The sequence below is a fragment of the Phodopus roborovskii genome, unplaced genomic scaffold (genome assembly GCF_943737965.1).
Source record: "Phodopus roborovskii unplaced genomic scaffold, PHOROB, whole genome shotgun sequence".
Classification (NCBI taxonomy): domain Eukaryota; kingdom Metazoa; phylum Chordata; class Mammalia; order Rodentia; family Cricetidae; genus Phodopus; species Phodopus roborovskii.
This window is the reverse complement of record NW_026125444.1, coordinates 10675693-10687805: the sequence shown is the minus strand read 5'-3', so window position 1 is coordinate 10687805 and position 12113 is coordinate 10675693. Positions and strand designations below refer to the sequence as shown.

Sequence of the window (12113 nt, the reverse complement as noted above, 5' to 3'; positions counted from 1 at the left end):
TGTGTTCCTTTCATCGTGTCTGAAGGAACGTGACACATGACACATCTTAGGCTAGTGAAATATTGAAAGTATAGAGACATAATATTCTGAATTTTCCCAAGGCAGGGAGTATTATCATGTACAAAATAAAATATTTGTGATTATAGATGATATGTTATTTAATGTACAACTGCACAAGTACATACTGAATTAAATGAATGAGTGGCTGTTATTGAAGTCTTGCTTACCAAGTATGTATGACACAGATCAAGGAGCTTTAGTAGATATATTGTCTAATTTGATCTTAACTCAGACTGTCTTAATAGGGCTTATATTTTACCTTGAAAGTCAGAATCTTACATGATAAACTCCCTGAATCTTAAAAGATAAGCATATGTGTACATACATGCATACAATAGCAATTAGTGGGGAAAAGTCATGAATTTGAAAGAGAGGTATCTACATAGGTACCAGTCTTTTAAAAAATAAATCAATGAATCTGATTGGGCTTTCATAAATGTTTCAGGAGTTAATTGAAACTGATAGATGGATGAGTTTCTTTATAACTTTTGTAGAAATCCAAAATTATTCCAAACTAATTATTTTCTTTTTCTAAGTCACTTCAAGATTCATTGTAAAACCTACAATGAACTAGATAGGGGGTATTAGTAAAAATACAAATATATTAAGGAAACATAATAAGGCAACTGGAAATATACTACTATGATAAAATAAATTTTGAGCAAAGAGCAACTGCAATACAATCATTGATTGTATTGATTGTATACAATGATTAAATATAATCATTTAATTGAAAATATGTGATTGAATACTTTATACTCACATACAAAAATTTAGCCTGTACTTGGAATTTATGCCTTTTACAAAGTGAAATAGTTGAGTCATGGACCTAAAAGTAACACTATATATCTCCTAGAAGATGTAGAAACAATAATTATTACTATGGTTATGCCTTGACTTCATCCTTGGGGAAAAAGAAAAAACAGCTGATGGAACTTTAAGAATTTCTTCTCAAAAGAGATAACTGCCAAATGAATGAAAAGATACCATAGAATTTTGTGAAATACTTACAGAACACATGCCTAATAAAGGATTAGTATCCAATGTATGTAAAAATAACTCTTAAGAATTGAACAATAATGAAATAGAATTTAAAAAAAATCATATCTGACTTCAAGCTATACTACAAAGCTGTAATAATAAAACTGCATGATATTGGCATAAAAATAGACATGTTGATCAATGGAATTGATGTAAATACACATACCTATGAATACCTGATTTTTGGTAAAGAAGCCAGAAATATACAATAAAAAAGAAAGAAAGAAAGAAAGAAAGAAAACATCTTCAGGTATAACTAGTTGCCAGTATGTCAAAGAATGCAAATAAATCCATAGCTATTATCACCCTACAGAAAACTCAAGTCCAAATGGATCAATGGCTTCAACATAAAACCAGGTACACTCAACCTGATAAAAGAGAAAATGGGGAATAGTCTTGAACACATTGGCACAGGAGACAACTTCCTGAACAAAATGTCAAAACACAGGCACTAAAATTGACAATTATAAGTAGAAACCCCTGAAACTGAAAAGCTTCTATAAGTCAAAGGATATTATCAATAGGACAAAACAGTAGCCCATGGAATTGGAGAAGATTTTTACTGACTCCATATCTGACAGAGGGCTAATATCAAAAATACATAAAGAATTCAAGAAACTAGACATCAACAAACTAAATAATCCTATTAAAAATGGGATACAGTTCTAAATAGACTTCTCAACAAAGGAATGTCAAATGGCCCTATAATCACTTGGCTTGAATAATTCAAACCCAGAGACTGAAGATCAGAGAAGCAAAGCTACCATCAGAGTGCTCTTACCTCTACTAAGGCTGGGGAGATCCTATTCTCAGTGTGACTGGAGACTAATTGCCTAAGACTGGATGTCTAACACTGAATGCCAGCTCTGTGACCTTCCTCCTGTCTCTAGTGTTGGGATTAAAGGTGTGTACCACCACTGCCTTGCCTCTATGACTGTGACTAGCTTTGCATTCTGATCTCCAGGCAAGCATTATTAGATCATAAACAATATATCAATTCATATTGGGCATCAGGGAAATGCAAATCAAAATGACTTGGAGATTCCATCTTACATCTGTCAGAATGGCTATGATCAAAAACACAAGTGACTGCTCATGCTAGAGAGGATGTGGAGCAAAGGGAACACTTTTCCATTGCTGGTGGGAGTGCAAACTTATACAACTACTTTTGAAATCAGTATGGTGGTTTCTCAAAATATTTGGAATAGTTATACCTCAAGACCCAGTTATACCATTCCTGGGTGTGTATCCACAGGACACTCCACATTGTCATGAGGATACATGTCAACTATGTTCATAGCAGCTTTATTCATAATAGGCAGAAACTGGAGACAACGTTGATATCTGTTGACTGAAGAGTGTATAAACACAATATGGTACATTTATACTGTGGAATATTACTTACCTGCTAAAAACAATGACATCATGAAATTTGCAGGCAATTGGAAGGAACTAAAAAAAATCATCCTGAGTGAGGCAACTCAGACCCAGAAAGAAAAATGTGGTATGTATTCATAAGTGGATATTAGAGGTAAAATAATAGATAACCATGCTACACTCCACAGACCTAAAGAGGCTAAGGGACAAGGAGGACTTAAGGGGGCATGCAAGGATTTCCATGGGATGGGTAAATAGAGTAGATCTTGAAGGTGGACTGGGGGTAGATGTGGTTGGGAACAGGAGGGATCAGGTCATGGGGAAGAAGGGAGAAAATGCTGGGAGAAACGAGAGGAACTTGGGAGCATTTCAGGGGTGAGGTAGAAGCCTATCCCAATGGAGACTCAATGGAATCTATGCTAGTAACCCTAGCAAAGACTCCTAGTAATAGGAGTTATGCATCCTGAAGCAGCCATCTTCTGCAACTAGACAAGGCCTCAAGTGGAGGGATTGGGACACCAACCCAGCTACCAAATCTTCAGCCTATAGTTTGTCCTACCTGCAGAGTATTCTGGGACGTAGAGCCTAGCAGAATTTTCATCAAAGAGACCAGAAAGACAACATCCAGCAACTGATGGGAGCAGATGCACCCACTTCTCTCTACTGACACCAAGAACACAAGAGGTACACAGGTGTACATGCAGATGAACACATACCCATAAAATAATAATAAATCTTAAAAAAGAAATAGTTGACCAAAAATAGTTGACACCACATTTAGGGATTAAAGAAGTATAAAGGATCCAAATTAGTGTCAGAGAATTGCAAATTAAGGCAATAGTGAAATATCACTGTTCATACAGCCATGATGCAGAACGGATATCACCAAAAGCTGTTAAGAAGTTGGAGCCACGGGAAGACTCTTTTGTTATCAACAGATAATAATGGTTTTCTCTAAGAAAAAAAAAAAGAAGAAGAAAGTAAACAAAACAATTTTTTTCCGTTGCTTGAGAATTCTATGCATGCATATAATGTATATTTAACAATCTACTGTTCTTCCCTTTCCCTCAAATTCCCCTCCTATCCCCTTCAACATTTTTCACTCCCAACTTTATGTGCTCCTTTACACTGAATCTTCTTAGTGCTGCCTGTACAAGCATGGGTATAGCTAGAACTGAACATCAACTGGAATGTGGGTAGCCCCTTGGGGGCAGCATTCAGAAGAAAATAGACTCTTCCTCCTGCAAGCCACCATCCATTGTCAGTAGCTAAATGGGATTTCATGAACCCCTACCCACCGGTACTGGATGTGTTTAGTTTGTTCATGTAGAGGCCTTGTGCATGCACTCACAGTCACAGCTCATGTGTTCAACAGCATTATCATGTCTGGTAAACTGCTCTTTGCAGACATCCACTACCTCTGGCTCTTATCATCTTTTACTTCTTATTCTGCTATGACTCCCGAGCTTTGGGGTCAGGAGGCATGATCTCTATATCCCATTTAGAGCTACATATTATCTAGCCTTTTATTCTCTGAATGTTGACCAGTCCTGGATCTTTCTATGAATTTCTGTCTGCTACAAAATGAAGTTTCTCTGATGAGAGGTGGGGAATGCACTAATCATTGGGTATATATATAGTAAGAACTTAAGGAACGATTTGTTTTTATGTTCATTTAGCATAAGCTGTTTGAAAGTGAGCACAGTATGGGTGAAGCAAAGTTTAGTGAAAATGATCCTTAAGCTGTGCTGATGATTTTAAAATTAACTGTAGTGAAGCAGAGACTATACCCATTGTATTCTGAAAATTGTATTTTCTTCTGAGCACAATGAATTAAGAAGACATAGATGAAACCATGGTTTTGGGGGTATTGAATGTATGTTCTGTTTATTTGTTAAAAACTGGAGATATTTAGTTTGGCAACAGATTGTGCTTCTGTTGTATGTGGTCATCAAAGTAAAATTAAAGATCAAAACTGATGTAGGGAAGATTTCTTCTGTTATCTTTAGAAATTCTGTTTTATTGAATGTCAAATGCTTTTTTCCATGTTGTTAGACTATACAGCAGACAATTTTGCAAATATTTCACTTTATACCTGAGATTTTCGAAGTAAACCCCACATATGTTTCTATTTCAGTATTATTTTATGAAAACACATATCTTCATGATATGTTAATTTTTTATGGTAAGTTGTTTCTCCCAAACACATTCATACTATAATTAAATACTTCTTGTTTCTCACAGTTAAATGGTGTATCTTTGTAAATCCATGTATCAGTTTCACTATTTATAGTAAACATTATTTAGTATGTTACATATGCTACACAGGTAATGATATTTATGATGAGTTTTATCACATTCTATAATATCTTAAATACAAAGTAATAAAATAATTAAGAAGATAATTTATAGTACCTCATTAATAATTTTCATCATATAATTCTCAGAGAAAGTAAAAATGAATTCAAACATCCAAACTATAGTGGTCAAGAAGGCTATAGGAAAGGACCAGAACAGGAAAATAAGAAAAACCAATGTCAAGTAGCCTACCAGATGACTTGATATAAGGTGGTGGTTTTAATCCAGATAAGTTTAGGTTTTCTAAATATTGGTGGGATTATTTTAAGTGTATGTCTTGCATTCATCAAGCATTTCACTGTCTAGATAAAAGCCATAGAATGGACATTAAATTTACAAGCATTCACATCCTTTCCTGACAATATCTTTTAGGGCATTCGGTCTGTCTGTCTGTCTACTTGTCTTCCTTCCTTCCTTCCTCCCTTTCTTCCTTTCTGTCTTTCTCCCTTCCCCCTCTCTTTCTTTCCCTCCCTCCCTCCCTTCTTCCTTTCTTCCTTCTTTCTCTCTCTCTCTCTCTCTCTCTCTCTCTCTCTCTTTTTGTGGTGGTTGTGGTAGGTTTTCATTTAAGGAGTTGAGGTGATGGTGGGGATGTGTAGACATAGGTTTACTGCAATTAGTTATTGTCCAAGTTGCTCTTATGATCAGATAACTGCCTCTGCCTCATGAGATGCTGGTGGATGTCATTATTTAAGCAGTAACTGATTTTATTATAAATCAGTATGTAGAAAGTTGATGGTCTTTCATTGAAATTTTCTAAAGGACAATTGATAGTTCCTACCCAACTCTTTTCAGTGTAATAGAGACTTCAGGTTCTGTATTTGTTGGAAATGGGTGTTACAGCTGTTTCTTCTTCCTCTTCCTCCTGCTCCTCCTCCTTCTTCCAAAGTAAGGTTGGTAGGGAGTGACTTGATTTGCAACTTTTCACAAAGGATATATAATTTATTCTACGCATTCTGTTCTGTTTTCAAAGACTGGGAATTGCAGATTGACTTACATTGCCATAGGACTGTTGTGGTTTGAATGAGAAATGACACCCTTAGGCTCATGTATTTGGTCTCAATTGATGCTACTATTTGGGGAGGTTATGGAACCTTGAAAAGGTGGAGCCTTCCTACAGCAAGTGTGTCACTAGGGAAGTAGTCTGTGGCTTTGCCCAGATCAATTTAACTTTCTATGCTTTCTGCTTGTGGATGGAGAGATATGATCTCTCAGCTTCCAGTTTAGGATACCTATGACATGCCTCCTTATTGTTATGGATGCTAAAATGAACTCTTTCTTCCACAAGTTACTTTTGGCCATAGTATTTATCACAGTAACAAAAAGTAACCAATATAGAGTATTAATTACCTTCACCACCATTTTGACCACTATTATGAGCCTATTTTTATAGGGAGGAAAAGAAAACCCCTGTAACAAGTTAAAAAGTAATTTCAGGATCCTGTTAATGTGAAACTTATAAATATTACCACATCAACAGTTTAGAGCTAATGTTGACTCATTCTTTTTATGGAATGTGCATCAAATTTTGAAACTCAGGGATTTCTACTTATGTAGAAATGTGTGTCTTTAAGAAAACTTCTTGCGGGAGATGTTCTTCTGTATGCTGTGGATAAATGCTTCTCTTATTGGTTGATGAATAAATGCTGATTGGCCAGTAGCCAGGCAGGAAGTATAGACAGACCAGATTAGGAGAATTCTGGGAAGAGGAAAGGAAAAGAAGCAGTTACCAGAGAGAGATGCCATGTAGCTGTCAAAGGAGTAACGTGCCTGGGCTTTATGGGTAAGCCACAGCCTGGTGGCAATGCACAGTTTAATAGAAATGGGTTAATAATTAAGAGAGAGTTGGCCAATAAGAAGCCTGAGTCATTGCCCAAATAGTTTGTAGTTAATATAACCCTCTGTGTGTTTATCTTGGGACTAAATATCAGGGGGACTGGACAGGACAGAAACTCCATCTTCAAAAGTAGTAAATGTTTGTTAGATAATTGTTCTGGCTTGTTTCATGTACACTTGATACAAGCTAGAGTTATGTGAAAGGAGAGAACAGTTGATAAAATGCCTGTAGGTTATTTTCTTAAAAAGTGATTGATGGGGGATAGCACAGCCCCTTGGGAGTGGTGTCACGTCTTGGCTGGTGGTCCTGGATTCTATAGGAAAGCATGCTGAGCAAGCCATGGGGAGTAAGCCAGTAAGGTACCCCATTCATGGCCTTCACATCAGCACCTGCCTTGAGATTTCTGTCCTGTTTGTGTTCCTGTCCTGACTTCCTTTGATAATGAACAGTGATATGTAAATGTAAGCCAAACAAACCATTTCCTCCTCAGGTTTCTTCTGTCATGATGTGTAATCATAGCAATAATAACTCAAGCTCGGATAATAAAGAATATATAAGCAAAGTTTTTGTAATAATAAGATGTACTTAAAATAAAATTATTAATTAATAAAAAAGAGGGAAAGAAAATTGATATTTTACGTGTAATTCCAACATCAACTAACAACTTCCTTTTAGTTTCTTGTTTCTCTTGCATATTTATGAACTTGGAGTCATTACAAGTTTTTATGTACTATATTAAGAGCATCCTTTAATAGCAACTGTTTTATGTATATGGCTTTAAATTACTGTGCAACAGTCCATCAAATGTCTGCGTCTAAGCATTACTTCATATCCTAATTGTTAAGTATTTAGGTTTTATGCTTTTTCTGCTTAAAAATTCTGAAAGGCCTCCATAGTTCTTTGTGTAGGGGTGGGACTCTACAAAATCTCCCTTCTTCATGTCAACATGTCCATTGTTCTGCTCTTATTTATGCAGCCATTTCTAGGAAACACTGGTATCAGACTTTCTGGTATTCTGGCCCTTAAAATCTTTCCGCTTCTTCTGGGTAGTTCTCTGCACCATACACACGGGAACTGTAATGCAGATGTATCTGTTGGAGCTAGGCTTCCCATGATCAGCTGATTTGTACATTGCATCCAGTTGTGGCTTGCTATAGTAGTCTCTATTTGGTATGGGATACCTGGATCTAAGGACTGCTGGTAGAAGGGTAATTAGCTTCTCCCAAGGCCCCTTATTGGTTGTCCTATACAGTGTGATCAGCCTCGAAACCATACACATACCACCCCCCAAAAAATAAAACAAGTTTTATTTGTTTATATGAACACATATGTATAGATAACAATACCGAAAGTAAAAGAGGCTATCTCCTTGAGATTCAGGGATAGATGAGTTTGGAAGCATGGAATCTGGGAGGGGAATAAGAGGAAGGGAAGGAAGGGTGAAAAGTGAATGTAATCTTATTTCTGTTAAAAACATACTTTAATAAGTCTGAAAGGATTGCATATATTCCTAAATTGGCCTTCTCTGGTAAATCTTAATAGGTGGGAAAAGTGGACAGTGGGTAAAGAGCCTTGTGTAAGCTCAGTTCAGATGGCAATTTGTTCTTGAGAAAAGCAGTAGCAGTTTGTTTTGTCACAGTAACATAGCAATATTCCTTCCATCCTGGTATTGTTGAAAACTGGCTAATTATTGACTTTACTATTAGTGAAGTTTTGCTTCTTCTAACCAGTTGTTCATAATTTTTTTTAATGAAATGCTTTGTCTATTTTTTCCATTTGAATGTTACTATTTTAAATACTGATTTGTAAGCCTTTTTATGCCCTTCTTATACTGTTAACACTGTACCTCCAAAGCCCCCATTTTTTTCTCTCTACATTTTGCATCCTTGTTAGTAAGTTTCCTTGCCTTTGATATTACTCTTTCTTAGTCCAGTAAGAATGAAAGAGCTGCTCGCATCTCAGTTGGGTACTCTAGTCCATTTGGTTTCCTTTGGATTCTGTTTTCTTGTTCGTGAGTCACTGGTGACAATAGCTTCTCCTATCCCTCTTTAGACCTCGCAATTCCAGCCCCTATTCTTATTGGATTGGTGCCTCTGTAGAATTCAGGTTCCACTCTGCAGCCATGTACTGCTATAACTGGTCATTGTGACGACCTGTTACTCCACCCAAGGATGAAGAAATAGGATCTCAAAAACTCCCTCCAGTTGTCTAAGACTTTGGACATTAAGCACCATTTCTGTGCATTCGTCCATTCCTTTGTGTTGAATGGTCTTGTATCTCTAAAATATGAAGAATAAAATAGGACTGTGGCTCAATCTATACGTCCAGAGTAGATGTCCCAAGCCACGATGCTTGCCTGCCTATGTACACTCATAATTCTCAGTTCAAGTAACAAACAAAGGACTTGACTTTAGAAGCTGATTCTTTCTAAGTACATTCTAAGAATATACGACCCAACTCTTTTCCATCACTGTCACTCTTATCAAAAGTAGGGGCTCTTAAAGGCATTTTTTGCTTTGTTTTGTTTTGCTTATGTGATTTCCTTACCTTTTTCAGACTTAATATATAGCACACATTTCTTAGTCTTTCATATGCAAGCTAGAGGGAGAACCTGTGGCTGGAAGATAACATTTAAATGTTTTAATGGAAATTCTGCCATTTTATTGAAATAGAAAGATTTGCTTTGCATATTCTAGAAAGTGTTCGACCTGTCAAAATCTTTTTGAACTTTGAAATAATGCCATGGAAGAGGCATTCATGGAGAATTGATAATCGCTAAGTAAATCAAGATTGGCAGCCCTGGCAGGAGGGGGATAAAAAAAAAAGGTCAGCACACTAATAGATGAAATCCAGTAGTCAGTAATAAGAAGTGAGTTTTTAGATTTGCAGTGAGCTCTGCAAACCACTTTGTATTTGTTATTTTTGATATTAGCTACCTGAGTTCACGTCATATTTTTGTATATGCTAAGAGTGTCATTTAAAATTAGGCATTCTGTAAGAATGTGGAGAATGTGTTTTTATGTCTGAAATTCCTACTGCAATTTAGGGCATATGGGTCATGTTACCTGTCAAGTCACTTGCATCCTTGGTGAGATCTGCTTTTTTAAATATATAGAGCAAGTGGTGTGCATATAAAAGAATAATATTTGACAACAATTGAAAAAAAAGCAGTATTTTCAGTTATTCTTCAAAGCAGTTGTAGAATAAACTGAGCTTATGAATATTCCATGTTCAATTAGCAGATTTGTGGGAGACAGCAGGACTAAGCCTCCCTCTAACTCATCTTTTCTTTTTTTCTGCATTACTATAGGCAGGAAGTAGGCTGTTTGACCCTCTGTTTAGTCTCCCATGTAGACATTTAAGCTAAATATCAGTCGAGAGCAGAGGTACATGCAGACAGCTTCAGAGCAGCATTCCCTGATTTCCATGCTCATCACCAAATTAGGTCAGCACATTGGTCCACTTAAGATGCTTATTGTCATAATTTTTTTCATGCTTTGGCAATGCATCAAAATGAAGACCTTGCATTCATATGTATTTGTAATCCTTTCAAGAGTGCTTATAATCAGTGGGTTACCAGACCATGTTAGCCGTCAACTCAACTCAGTACCAGCAAAGCTATAACACTACCTGGAATAAAAATTCCATGTCATTTTTCAGAGGAGGCCACTGCTGTAAATTTCTGGATGGAGCCCATTTGGTCACGGGTAACACTGGATGACGATACTCCTTCATAGTTTTGGAAAATATATTTTTTCCTACAGTTGTTTGTGTTTTAACATCTGAGCTTAATTGTCTTCCACATTGTCCCAGGTGAGTAGTTTCTGCCTCACATTTTTTTCTGCCCAAATTTAGAGTTAGAATTTCCAAGGTTTGAATTCCAAGAAACAAATCCCATTTCCTTGATGCCAAAAGTGTCATGAAGTTTTTATATTTGCTCAGATGTTAACCCTGGGTCCCTTCAATAATTTCTGCTATTTACCTTCTATCACATTTATTCAGGGGTGCATTAAATCATTAAATGTTCTGGTTTTTTATAAATTTTGTTTAAATTAAAAACAATCTTATTTTACATACCAATCCAAGTTCCCTCTCCCTCCTGTCCTCCCATTCCCCCCACCACCTCCCTATCCCTTCCCTTATGCACTCCCCAGGCAAGGTGGGACCTCAGATGAAGGATCATCAAAGTCTGACACATCATTTGGGACAGGACCTAGCACCCCACCCCTTGTATCCCTCCATAAGGAATGGGTTCCCACAGCCCCATTCATGCACTAGAGATAAATACTGGTTCTAGTTCCAGAGATCCCAGAGATTGCCCAGGCCTCCCAGCTGACATCTACATTCAGGGGGCCTGGTTTAGTACTATGCTGTTTCCCAGCTTTCATACTGGGGCCTATGCTCTACCACTTGCTCGGATCAGCTCTTTCTGTGGGTTTCCCCTGTATTATCTTGACCCCTTTGCTCATCACTCCTCCATCTCTACAACTGGATTCCAGGAGATCAGCTCAGTGCTTGGCTGTGAATCTCTGCTTCTGCTTCCATCAGCTACTGGATGAAAGCTCTAGGATGGGAAGGGCATTTAAGGTAGCCTCTCCACTATTGCTTAGATTCTTAGTTGGGGGTCATCCTTGTGGATCTCTGGAAATTTTCCTATTGCCAGATTTCCCTTTAAACCTATGATGGCTCCCTCTATTAAGGTATGCCCTTTCTTGCTCTCTTTCTCTATTCTTCCCACAACTCAACTTTCCTAATCCCTCATGTTCTAGAAACCCCTTCTCTCCTCCTCTTTCTCCCACCTCCATGTTTAAAAAGGCATTTTTGGCCTTTAGTTTCATGAGATCTATTGTTGTTATGGTTAAATGAAGAACTTGCTTTCTTGCAAGACACATCTTCTGTTGACATATATCTTTTATTTAGTTTGAAAGAAATCATGTATACCCCAGTTAGCAGTCATAGGAGTCACTGGTTTCCACTTAGTATATTTTAATTTTTTCTGTTCCTTATTCATAAAACTAAAGACAATACATATGAGAAGGATAAAATAAAAATTTCAACACTGTGAATAGCTAAGATAGTCATTGATCATCCGTCTCTCAGAACATTATTGATTTCACTATAGAATTTAATTATTTTTATATAGATTGCAGTCCAACTATTGACCAAAAGCCCTGTTTTGATATGACACAACATAAAACATATTAAAGACACAATCCCTTTATTTTAAACTTCGTTTGGGTTAAAGAATATAACTGTATTTGTTAGTTACCTGCAATTATCTCTATAAGGTTGAGGACTCATGGGCTTTTCCTTGTTGACTACACTGTTTTCAGAGAGTGACCTTCAGTGTTAGCATCAGCCTGCTAACACTGTTTAGGAGTTTCCTCAGGGCCACTTGGCCAATAATTCAAGGTTATTGAGTAACCTAGTCCCACCACTGAAA

At 36.9% G+C, this 12113-nt stretch overlaps 1 protein-coding gene across 8 annotated transcripts in view; it reads left to right on the top strand.

Annotated features, from left to right (window-relative positions):
* The window catches only part of Cadps2 (calcium dependent secretion activator 2), a 481095-nt gene that overhangs the window by 129710 nt on the left and 339272 nt on the right, over positions 1-12113 (top strand). The gene's annotated exons all lie outside the window — the stretch shown is intronic.